Source organism: Augochlora pura, chromosome 11 (genome assembly GCF_028453695.1).
Source record: "Augochlora pura isolate Apur16 chromosome 11, APUR_v2.2.1, whole genome shotgun sequence".
Classification (NCBI taxonomy): domain Eukaryota; kingdom Metazoa; phylum Arthropoda; class Insecta; order Hymenoptera; family Halictidae; genus Augochlora; species Augochlora pura.
This window is the reverse complement of record NC_135782.1, coordinates 8,551,117-8,564,064: the sequence shown is the minus strand read 5'-3', so window position 1 is coordinate 8,564,064 and position 12,948 is coordinate 8,551,117. Positions and strand designations below refer to the sequence as shown.

Genomic DNA, 12,948 nt, shown 5'->3' with positions numbered 1-12,948 from the left:
ACGACCATACGATGGTCGAGGTCAAGATAAATACAGTGACCTATAATGTTATCATCTTCGTATTACAATACAATTTTTCATACTTCATCGATTGATTTCTACCATATTTCTTTTATTTTAACGAATTCGTATGAATATAATCTTATAAAATTACCCAGAAACAAAAACGGTCGACAAATTGTTCGCATTATTGTTCGTGTCATTTTAAAATCTCTATTCGAACAACAGATTATTCGTACAAAGTATTATTCGAATAAATAAATAGAATAATTTATAACTAGATAGAATAATTATGACTGATAATAAATAATTGTTATATAAATAAAACATTCGTCTAAAAAGTATTAATTCGGATAATTACGTTAGATAAATATTTGTTAAAACGATTCGAATAATGTTCAACTTTATCGGAACAACTTATTCGAATAAACAGAATGAATAACCTACACCTGGATAAAACGATTACGAATAATAACGAGTAATTGCTATTTCAATAAAATATTCCTCTAAAAGTCATTAATTCGGATAATTACGTTAGATAAATATTTATTCGGAACAATTCGAATAATGTCCAGCTTTGAATTCGCACGATTCCCGCCGCACTATTCCTATCAGAAAACAATTATGTCGGCAACTTATGAGTCGGAATGCCAGCAATCGACGCGTTATTGCAAATGGGTTGGTGCCTGCCCGAGCTCCGATAAAAACTGGCACGGCAAAGACGATCGCGTTATATGTCGATCCATACAGCAAGCCAGCGACACCGAAAAGAAACATCATTACCGGAGGCGCGTACTTACGCTAGATATACGAGCCGATGCCGACGATTAACGAGCTACCTCTGGGCTCCCTGGTAAGCCAGTCACGTTTAACTTATTCTACAGAGTTTGCAGCTACTTAGTTAGCGGCACCTTGCACGGACCAGCCCCCGTATAGTCGCCGGTTTTGCTGAAATCGAACCGTTCCCGTATAAATGATGGACACGCCGCTCTGCCACGAAACTCCCGTAACAGGCTAGGGTATTATAGGGGTGCTAGAGCTGCTCAAGGCCAGTGTCACTTGTTGCGCGCGAACCGCACATTAACTTCCTTACTCGAGAGATTCCTCTCCGCTGGCTCCCTGCGCGCACGTTGATGTACGACGTCGTAATTAGACCGCGGATTTGACGGGTTCATCGGAAAAATTGACAGGTGAGTTACGAAGTCGTTGAACGTATTTATGAACGTTGCGGCACGATCGCCGATTTATTGACATTATTAAACAACGACGCGAACGTTGATGAAACCCTCGACGTTTTATCAGTGCGTCAGAGAATTTTTATTCTGCATTAAAATCCGCGGTCTAATTGTATCGGGACAATGGAAAAGTTGTTTGGTTTCTTAATAAAATCTTGTTTTGTAAAGGTGTAAAAAGCATTTGATTCAATATTTTGTCAATTAAAAAAAAAGTATTTTCATGAACATATGATTTCAAGGTTAGTATTTAAAAAGTTTATCTGGAAAATTCATAAAAACTTCATATAATAATTCATGAAAAAGGTTTTGCTTTATCATCAAATAAATTAATCGATATAGTAATTTGCACGTAATTCGAGTCAGCGTAAAAAATGCTATAAAAATGTATACTTTCAGCAGTTTATCTGCAAAATTACTGGTTGCTTCTATACGCTTGAACGCCCTCCTTTAATGCGAACACAATATAGTTCATGCTGATAAAGATACCAGACCGCAACGAAGTGAAAGTATTATTCGTTGAATTAACGCGTTCGTTACCAGATTATCTTCGTCCTCAAAATGTTTCGCTAAACACAAGATACGACACTTATACGAAGTACTGTACTTCGAGTGGTTAGTTACTCTAGGGTCTTCGGTGACATTCATTATTCTCAGACCTTCCCTCGTGCCTCGTTCATGATCGAGAACCATTCCCGATAAATCCCTTCGATTCGATATGGTGTTGGATTCATTCTTACATCAGAATCCAATACCGTAATGGAATGGGTGAGACCCCAGCTTGGAGACCCATGAAGAGGATAACTGCATTCTTATGCGCTCCTCGTTGAAATGCTCGGCTGGCGTAGCTGCACGCTGTCGACCTCATGCTGATATCAAAGTATTCCACAATGGATTTTCTATGACGGTATTTACACTGACTGCGCAGCGATTACTTCGTACGTATGGATAGTCAACCGATCGGCAGTTTCACCCGTTTAAGGTGCACCGAGGTGGGGAAAAATTATTGGAATTTCTTGGACTCTTCCGCAGAAATTTATTCTATTCTCAGATAGTACGAAGACGCCTTTAAAATGTTTTTAAACATTTGATGCCTTAAAGATGTCGGGGAGAAACTCTTTTTACTCATTCAATTATATGGTCCGTCTCTTCTTATTTATGCAATCGGCACAACGATATTTCTTAAACATTCTAAATGAATTTTAAGAAATATTTTATTAATTCATTTTCACGATGGTGTCTTCAAGACGTCTCCTAGACGTTGTTTTTAAGAACGACTTATTGATGACGTCCTGAAGACGTAAATTTTAGACGCCTTAAAGACGTCCGGTTTATGTCGAAAGACGTTCGAATCTAAACTGGACATAAAATGGACGTCCACAAGACGTCGTGTATTTCCTGGATTGCTACCGGAAATCAAAGTAATCAAACATTCCGCGACTCTTTTTCTAATCCACGCAATTTACTACATCGTCTTTCAATTTTTTGGCAGAATCATCTGATAAAAAATTGTGAGAATGTTAACTCTATTTAATAAATTACATAATTTCAATTACTTAATTTAATAAATTAATTGTCATAGAATTTTTCAAACTCGCACCTCTTATGATAGAGAATGTAAGCTTTGAATCTATAAATGAAAATAATTTGTTAATTATACACTGTATAAGTAATATTTCTTACAAAACTTATATGATTTCGTGGAGGTTACATTATGGCGTAATTAATTTCACTAGAAGTAGACGCGTGCAGGACAAATGGTAATTTTGAACACATTTATCAATTCAGTTCATTATTTTAAACTAATATTTATTATACTGAATTAATCTAAACTATTATGTCACACATGGCAAACTATTATTAGTTTACGAATAAGTAAACAGTAATGATTTCATATTAACAGTTTTATCTTTTCATTTACAAATTAAAATCGGACATCCTGTGTAAACTATATTTTTCGAAATATTCTCTTTTTATGCTATTTTAAATGTCCGCATAATTGTATAACAATGTTCATTCATATTTCATTGAATTATTATTTTCCAATAAATCATTGTATATTTTTATTGACAGAAATATCAATATCAATATTGTTAAAGGTTGTTAACTATTTTACTTCGGTAATTTTATTTAATTATTAACAAATTTCATTGCAGTGAAGAAATCAAATCCAATTACATTATTTCACGTACATATCTTCATTAAGAACATTATTAAAATTTGGTTAATTGGAATGCAATATAAGCAGTAGCAACGTTAACGTTTCTCTACATTCGTGACATAACCTCAACATAATTTTCAATATTTGATCGTATCTTAATTTTTAATTCGTTAGTATCGCACGTCAATGTGAAGTATGATTATTCAGTTTACGGAATGGGAGATCTCACGCCCTCAAAGGGGTTGAACAGCTCCTTGAGGCCTTCAGTTTGAGTAAATGTTAGATAAATTGTAAGAAATTGCTTACGGTCGGGAAACGCATCTCGAGTTCACAGGGTTAATCTAGTATAAGTTTCTGAAAGCCTGTAATTACGGCAATGTGCTCGAGCGTTCTTAACTTATATAATGGTTACCATTCTGACGGACTCATTTAGCCGACATGTTAATTCCTCCGCGTACTTTTAGATTGGCATACATTGCCGCACCGAGACAGCAAAATTAACCGGAGAAAGTGTTACCTACGTTCATTAAAATAATTAATATTCACTTGAACGCGTAGTCTACTTCCTAGTCCATGGTCTTGCGACGACAATTGGCGTTCTTACGTTACAAGCTACCCGCTGACCTATGCAAAGACAGTTGTTAATCAAGCGGTCTTGCCTACAAAAATCGTCATTGTGAAAATGAAATAAAATTCGGGAAATTAATATCCCGTATTGTGTATTTTTCTTATCCTGGTTGATGCATTATGAAATTGTTATGAATTTGACATAAATCAAAAGTGAAACGGTGGTCATTCTACTATAATACAAAAATTTACTACATTCTATTCTTTAAACGAAGCAAGCATATGGTTGTTTCTGTTGAAGCCAAGTATTAAACATAGCTTTAGAGATCTTCTTTTACAGTTCAACCGGAATAATTACGTTCGCTGTCACCACTTATTTCGATATCCAGCTCCATTACTAAACGATATATTAGAAGCAACATATCCCTTTTTAAAAACATTAAAACAATTTAGTAACAAAATTAAATTTAGTAGACGAAATAACTACTTTGGATATTATACTGAATAATAAAACTAGACTGTAGATTTCATGTATGGATTGCAAAAGTGTGTCTATAAAACCTAAAACACTGATAATATATATACGTATACAATAATAATAATAATTGCAAGACATTCCAACCAAATGAGTATTTTAGCAACATGACCATTTGCTGACTCTAACTATTTTCAATAAGCTATTGTCTCATGTTTTCGTGGAATTTTTCTAAATACAATCATCGTGGCAAATTAATTTTTACTTATTGTTATATCGTAACAGCTGTAATTAGATTTATTCTCATTATTGTTATTATTATCATTATTGCTACTGTTACTGTTACAATCATCGCCTATCACTGTTAACCAATGTCACGCCACGCTTATCATTTATCATTGTCAACGTTATATTGTATACCAACGTCATTCCAATAACTTCTTATTGAACATCTTAAAATCTTCCGCATCCCATGACTTCACCTTTGACTCACCCTCAAACTCTGTCACATCCTTGACCATTGCTCTCGCCGCATCATATTCGAACCTTTTCCTGGCCACGTCATCTTCAAATCTTTCATCTTACCATGCTAGCCCTTACAACTACGGGCGAATCGCAATGAATGGGACACATACCGAATGAAACATTACCATGATCTCAACAACTGTGTATCTTTCTGTAAAAAATTGTATTTGTTTCATAACCATGCGCGATCAATTAACACGTAACAATATCAGACAATTAACATTTTTTTATGCTTGAGGCTAATATCTTTGCTCTTTTCTCGAAAGGTTGTACGAACTATTATTACTTTCGTTGGAATTGTTATTTATTTCATCCTCCGAGACTGTTGCCGTATAGCTTGGAACTATCTCTTTTTATCATAGCATTAAATTTTTAATGTTGTTACTAAAATGGACGGGACACGCAGAATATTATAGGTCGGTATTAAATGGGTGATTGAGACACGCGGCGTAAAAGGTGCTCCGAACATCTCTTTGCTAATTATGTCATTAATTTTTAAATTGGGACATTAAGCGACTTCTGTTAATTTCTTCGATTTCTTTTTATTGAGAAGATTATTATATTGTCGCAAAATATTAAAGTATGATATTAAGATGGAAAGAAGTTTTGTGTAATTTGAAGAGTACACAATATTATCTGCAAGTATTTATAATGAATAAAAACAGTAGTTGTTATAAGATTTAACCCTTTGCACTCGAATGGCGAAACTATTTTCATAGATATCGCCAAAGCTTAGATTCGGTTTCCTAATTCAAGTACAATTCACTCAATAGTTAATTTAAAAAACAATTATAAACGATGATTTTATTCGACAGCGATTTCGAGACGAATTGCTTCAGAACTCTCGACCTGTCACCAAAATGAATAATTGGTAAGAAAAATCACACGAAATCGTGGTCCACATTTCCAATAAACTATATACGAATGAACTTTTCATCGTAAAAATATTTCATTGAAATGACCGTTCGCCGCGTTTTATACGCGACGAGCCCGCTGTGCGGCGACGTCAGTCCACCGTTTGTGGCGCTACCAAATCCGTCATGCGATGCCCGTTAAATCGCCGAGAAAAACGTGTTATTAAATAGATCGGGCCACGGTGGCTGCGGCGATCCGACAGGAATCCTATTAAATCTGTTCTGACACGGGCTGTCAGTTCCCCGACGACTTCGGAAAATAATCAAGGAAACGATCGGCCGGACTCGCAACAACGCGATGGCACGCCGCGCCGCGCCGCGCCGCTTCGCGCCGGTTAGCGGGATAATAAAAGGCGCAGGACACGAAGGGGATACTTTTCCGGAACGTCGATCCTAGATCCCCGCTTGCCGGGAAGGACTTCTGTCGTTCCACGTATACATGTATATACGTGCACGCCGCGGCCGAGGCATTCATAGCGCGTACAGCCGGATCGGGGTGCGAAGGAGAGAGAGAGAGAGAGAGAGAGAGAGAGAGGGAGAGAGAGAGAGAGAGATAGTGGACCGATGAAGAACGGGGGGAGAAAGAGGTAGCCGAGAGAAAGGAGCAAGTTCTATCTTCTCGCGGCACAGTTCAACTGCGAAGGTCGGTCAATGGCCAACGCCGGCTAACAGCCGCTGTAGCCTGTAGGACGGGGCAAAGAAAGATCGAAAGATCGGGGGATGGAAGGGGGGAGAGGACGGGGCGGCGAACGAGAGGGAACGGCCGACGTAACTCGCATGATACCAGAATATCATTACGTTCAATTGCTATACGACGACATCCCACCGACCAGATGGTACATGTCAATGCACGTGCGTCCGTTGAAAAAAATGCCTTGACACTGGCTGCCAGCCCGATCCACTGTAACAAGATTATTCGAGCCCGCGTCAACAACGCCGGGGCCACCGTGGATTCCTCGCCGCGCCGGGAGGAACGCGGAAATTTCTCCGTCACCGGCAAAACATTACCGGACGACGATCTACGCGCGATAGAGATTGCTATGACGGCGAGCGAACCGGTGGATCCACGCGATCGAAAAGAAAAAGAGATCGACGGGGATCGGGTACTTTTCTATGGGGCGTGTTTCTATTGAGACCTCGCGGCCTGTCTCCCCAATGAGAGGGACACTCATTGCTGTTTAACCGTAATAGCGAATCGAAGCGTAATCCCTTCGATGGTGGAACTTCTGGAATTCGATCGTACTTGTTACATCATTCCGGGAGATTTGCCGGTCGCGGCGTCGGCTTTCCAGTTTCGTGGAATATCGGAAAATGCGAAGCGGTGCGCGCGATACGCGAGTGCGACCGACTATTATACTGTTGGATAGGGGAGCCAATTACTGTGCCCCGCTGGCGGCATGCAGGAGTTTTCGCTGTGAAACGCAACTTTAGCAATTTAAATGACATTTCTCAACCATTTAACTGCGTCGATCTATTTTTAACATCACTTTGTATGCGTTTCATCGACCACACCAGCTTCAGTTTCTTTTGACAAGTTGTTTCAGAATTATTATAAGGTCTGCGAAATGTATGAAATGTCTTTCACAAGAATTTTAATCTAAATCGTAGAAGTGTTTTTATTGCTGGATGCAAAATTGCCATTTACTTGTGACGTTTATACGCGCAGCTAAAATGTTAAGAACTCGAAGGTAAACTTCAAAGTTTTTCGTTGTTCGCCAAGGAGTAATTTTATCTTTAACTTGATATTAGGTAAAGATTTTCAGAACATAAAGCATAATTAATCATTAGTTGCTAGATTTAATATAAATAATAAATAATATAGTATTCCATTTAAAAAACTAAGTTGACCATTAAATCTCCGAAATTGCCGCCAACTAGAAAAGAAATAAATACACTAGAAAATGTACCTATAAGCCATACAATTTTTGTGTATAAAACAGTCTCGTGCAGTGCATCCTTTGAAAGTTACAGAGACGTGCAAATTGTACTTTCCATTTAAGATTTGCATCAACACGTGATACGAGAATTCCGTGACTAATTTCAAGGTTTCAGTCATATCAATTAAAATACGAAAACATCAAAAACGAAAACAAGAAAACATCTAAAATACGAAAAGATCAAAAATGCATTGCTCCATCAACCCTAATAGTTTTAGTGCACGTAAAAAGAATTAAGTTATATCATATTATGCAACGTCATAACACTGTTCATTAATAATTTATAAATCATTCGCGGCGTGCATTTCGCAAGACAACTAATTTCGGTATAAAATAAATATACGAAAATTCTCAAATTAATTACGAGACAAAAAGCAGAGAACATAACATCAAATTATTATTTCCTACGTTAACTTTCCTGCTTAAACGTTTGAAGTAGTTCATCAGAAAGTCATTGCCGAAATGAATAAAAAGTAAATCAAAAATATATAATGCAATGAACTCGTTTCGCATCGAAACAGTTTAAACATTAATTGAAACATTCGAATCTATAGTTAATGACTATAGCAAGCTGTTGTTCACGATCATTAAAACAGGAAATTTATTTTCCCATTAAAAGGCACTAATTATAAACTCCGATCCCGCGAAGAACTTTAATTACCCGAACTGAAAATTATTTTAACGCAATAACAACGTGGTTCTCGCTAAATCGTGGATTCCGAAGTAGGTCAAGTTAATTCATCGTCGTTCTATTCCAACGAATCGATTAAATATTGTCAGAGTAAAAGGCAATTTGCGGAAGCTTCGCAACGATTCCACAAAACTATATAATGCCTGTTATATAACATAATAATTTCCAGGTTCAGCGAATCAGCACAGATTGGCGAATGATTCCTGGAAACAATCGCGTCCGTGCGTTTCCACAAACAATTGTCATTACCCTCATTTTGTACAGGCTGTAACAGATAAACGGAAGCTTAATGTTTGCTCCTTCGGCAAATTGCATGCATTAAATTATTAGTGTTTGTTCAACCAATGAGATCTATTAATGTCAACAATTTTATACCGAAGGTAATAAATTATATTATTCCTTTTTAATGTCATAGCTCTTTTTTGCGTAAAATCGCATACCCGTACAAGTGCAGCTTTTTATTGACAAAATATCGAATCAAGTGTATTTTGAGAAACGAATTTACAGTTTTAACAACCCAATAGCGAACATAGTCGCTACGATTGTAAATCAATCCTTTCAGTCGCAAGACTAAATATAAGTTATTGTTGTTGACATTCAGTGACCTATTAATATTCTTTTCTTTTATTTATGACAAAAATAAATAGGTCAAGTAAAAATGTAATAAGACATTGGAAAAATTTGAGGATATTGTTTCATAGTGTTTCCTTTTTATTGTACATTACTTTCAAGTTATTACGATTGTTAAGAGAGAAAAAAAATATTTGTTTATTTATTATGATTGTTAAAAGAGAATAGCTATTTTCTTCTAATTTATGTTTCTTGCGACTAATTTAGTTAATTTCTATTTTTCGAAAACTTCCACAGTCTACTTATCAGACTTGCAATTATACTAATTGTTGACCACCATAAACTATCTTCCTCTCAGTAAGATCGAATGAAAATAATTCTCATTAACATTCGCTCATTTAATGTCCCCCATTAATATTCAAGATTTCCTAGCAGGATATAATAGATAATGTCGCGTCAATAAATTAAATTATAATAAATCACATTATTCCTTTGTTTATAATAAACGTACGACGACCATTACTTCCTCTATCGAATTAATAACGACGATGTACAATTTCCATACGTCTCGCGATGTTCGTATTTCGTGTCAACGCACCGTGATGAATAACTCTGTAATGAGCATGTACGGGCACACTGAAATATATTTATGTTAAACAATCACCGGCGATCACCGACGCGCCAACTAATGCGATGGCCATTAATACGGATTAGTTTATTATAGGCACCGAGTTACCTTCTTCGATTTTATTTTTGATCGCGCATCAACAACGTGGATAGTTCTATTAATTTCGCTGGATGTGCATGTTGCAAAATGTATTAATATCGTTACCCTTATGAGACCATCGCGAGTTCTTTGCACGGAAATTGCAACAAACGATGCATCGGGCATTAATCAATGATTTTTTGCTAGTTATCGAGTTGTACTCACTCAGGCGGTACTGGTTCCCGAGTTCCGCGTTCAAATAAATTTTCCTGAATGCCTCCTTTTTCCTCATTTTCTTCCCCTTACGCCGCGTTAACATTCCATCGCAGTGTCTGGAAACGGAAGATCCATATATTGTTGTTTATTAACTGTGACACGTTATTTACGATCGCACGCCCATCAACCCGGGGGTAAAGTCTTATTCGTGATCGTAATAAAAAGCAGACGGTGGCTGCCCGCAAGAACTATTTGATCGATCGAAGTAATACGATCACAGCAATCATTATTCATGTATCAGCTGCTGGAAATACTCAATGTTTCCGAGTGAGACGTCATAGTAGAGACAGGTCCGTCGAAAAAACGGAACACCGATATCGGTGGAGTGTGCGGTCGAAACTCTCGGAAGCTTTTTCACACTTTCAATTTTTATTGTTATTAATTTCAGTTATCTTTTTTTTGTTCCTATGTAACGTTCTTATCAATATTATGATTTTATGTGCAACATCACATCGACAGGAGGCGAACTAGATTTTTAAGACGTCAGGATATATTGGGGTTTTCAAAAAAGCGAGATAAATTAAATTTATTTAAATTATACTTATTTAATGTTCTTATTAATATTACGATTTCATGAGCAATTTTGCGTTCATAGGAATAACCATGATTTTTGACGTGTTAGGAACTATGGGGTTGTTCGGAAAGTAAGATAAATTTTGACCAACATTGTTCTTGTTTAATATTTTTATGAAAATTAAGATTTCACATTCGTTATTGCATCGACAAGTTCAAAATGTTTGGAAATATTTGGTTTTTCGGAAAATCGAGTGCTCGAACAGTCAAGTGCTCTTTAATACCCTTATGAAGCGAAATTTTATTGAAAAATGAAATTACATTTTGAAACAATGCATTAACGTATTCTATATTTTGTGCATACCTGCATTTTGTGTATAACTAGATTACAGATTATCGATCAATGTTTACAGATTACCAAACGTAATTATAACGACTGCTTTCTAATAACGAATAATTAATGATTATGATTTAGCTTGATTACATTTTATAATCAGTTGCATAAATAATCGATTGCTACTCAATCCTGTTAAAATAGTCGATAAAAATGTTGAAAAGAAGAACGAAAGAAGTTTATTTTGAAAGAGGTCATCGAACTCGGCCTTACGTGTTGTAATGCATCGATAACGTGTGTTTGAATGAAACAAAACTAAATATTATTTATTCATGTCACGATACGTACGCGAAACATTGACTTTCGCTTCGCTTCGGGAACGGGTCGTCGATGTTGTATTGCAAATTGCCGATAATTAGCAAACAGATGGCTCGCGCGTACGTGAACAGAGTCAGACGAAAATATGCTTTATTAGCTAAGCCTACTTTGAGCACGATGTTTTATTTACAATTGACTCTGAATCACGCTGATCGATGAACTGTTCCAATTGGGATATCAGATTTATGATAATGCGATAAGAAAACTGAACATTCTGAATAATCCAACGTCAATCCGGCTAATTCAACGAGAATCGTAAGCGTATCTGCAATTAAATAATAAAAAAAAAAGCTGATAATTATTATTCTAACATTGTTCGTTCATTCGTTTTGTTAATGTAATATTGATTTTGTTTTCAAAACGTACGGGAGATCGTTGAAAATTATGTAGAACTTAGGTTAATAATTAGTTGAGTGAAAAGATTATAATTAAGAGATTACATTACGGTGCTGCGATTTTTTGTTTGTAAATTACTATTACAAGAAATTATGAGATTAATGTACAAGAAATTTGAACCAGAAGGTAGTGTAAATTGCCCGTCTGCGTTTTCATAATTGAAAAGAAGGGTGAATTTAAACGAGACACCCTGTGTCCACAATTTTATTTTTCTTGTACATACACTTTGCTATCGTGATCAAAATGATGTAAAACTTCTCATTACTTGTACAGAATTAGTTTGTACTGACAAGCGTAATCCACAAAAACATATATTTATATATTCTAACAGATAATTTACGTAAAAATGCTATAACTATGGGAACAGCTGATACTGCAACTCATCAACGCACGCGCATTCTAATTATACGACATGGGTCAGCGCTGCCCAAAAATAACTAGATGGAGCTGATTACACTAGAAATTAACCTATTTCTAACAATAACAATAATTGGTAATAAATAAATCATAAAAAAAAGTTAAAACAATATTTAAAGTAAGCATACAATAATATTAATATAAGAATAGAATATAATAATATTATGTCAATTTTATAATTCGATTACATTCTTTATAACCTAATATTCTTTATACCCTAATTGTTTCAACAACTATACAAAGTTTTTATATTTCCCTAAAGATCCGCATGCAAATGTAATCTTACAATCTGTATAATAGTAAATTAAGAAATTAAGTGATCCGTCATTCTGACGGGTTCCGTAAACTCGGCGTCAAATCAAAGCTGCTCGTGCCTCGTTCGATTGTGAAACGAAAAATAAACGGCGTTAATAGATCCGTCAAACGATCCGTCGGAAATCAAATCCACGTTTTCACGGAAATTATAGAGATAACGACTGTGTCTTCTTAGAGTGCTCGTTCGAAACGAAAGTCGCTGGGGAACGGTCGGACAGGCCCGAAACGAACAAGCGAAACGGTATTCGGTGTCTCACCTGTCGGCTTTGAATCGTCGTCGGCGCGAAAATATGATAAAAAATGTGTCGCAAGTGATGACATGGGTGTTCCACCGTCTGTCCGCCGGCAGAAAAAAAAAAAAGAAAAGAAAGAAAGCCCGACTGTCGAGCGCGCACTTTGCCAGCGTGGCGAGGGTGACGAGAAACGGACCGCTTCGGACAAGATCCTAACAAGGTCGTATCGAGACCTCCGATTTCAAGTGCGGCAAAAAGTTGCTGACATCTGGCGCGGATTATAAATAGTGGGCTCCGTGAATCGTTGA

The 12,948-nt window shown here is 36.4% G+C and overlaps 1 long non-coding RNA gene across 1 annotated transcript in view; it reads right to left on the bottom strand.

Annotated features, from left to right (window-relative positions):
- The window catches only part of LOC144477109 (uncharacterized), a 131,872-nt gene that overhangs the window by 75,575 nt on the left and 43,349 nt on the right, over window positions 1–12,948 (bottom strand). The window contains exon 2 of the long non-coding RNA XR_013495135.1: window positions 10,004–10,110. This is a non-coding gene — a long non-coding RNA (uncharacterized LOC144477109). The remainder of the gene's footprint in view (window positions 1–10,003; window positions 10,111–12,948) is intronic.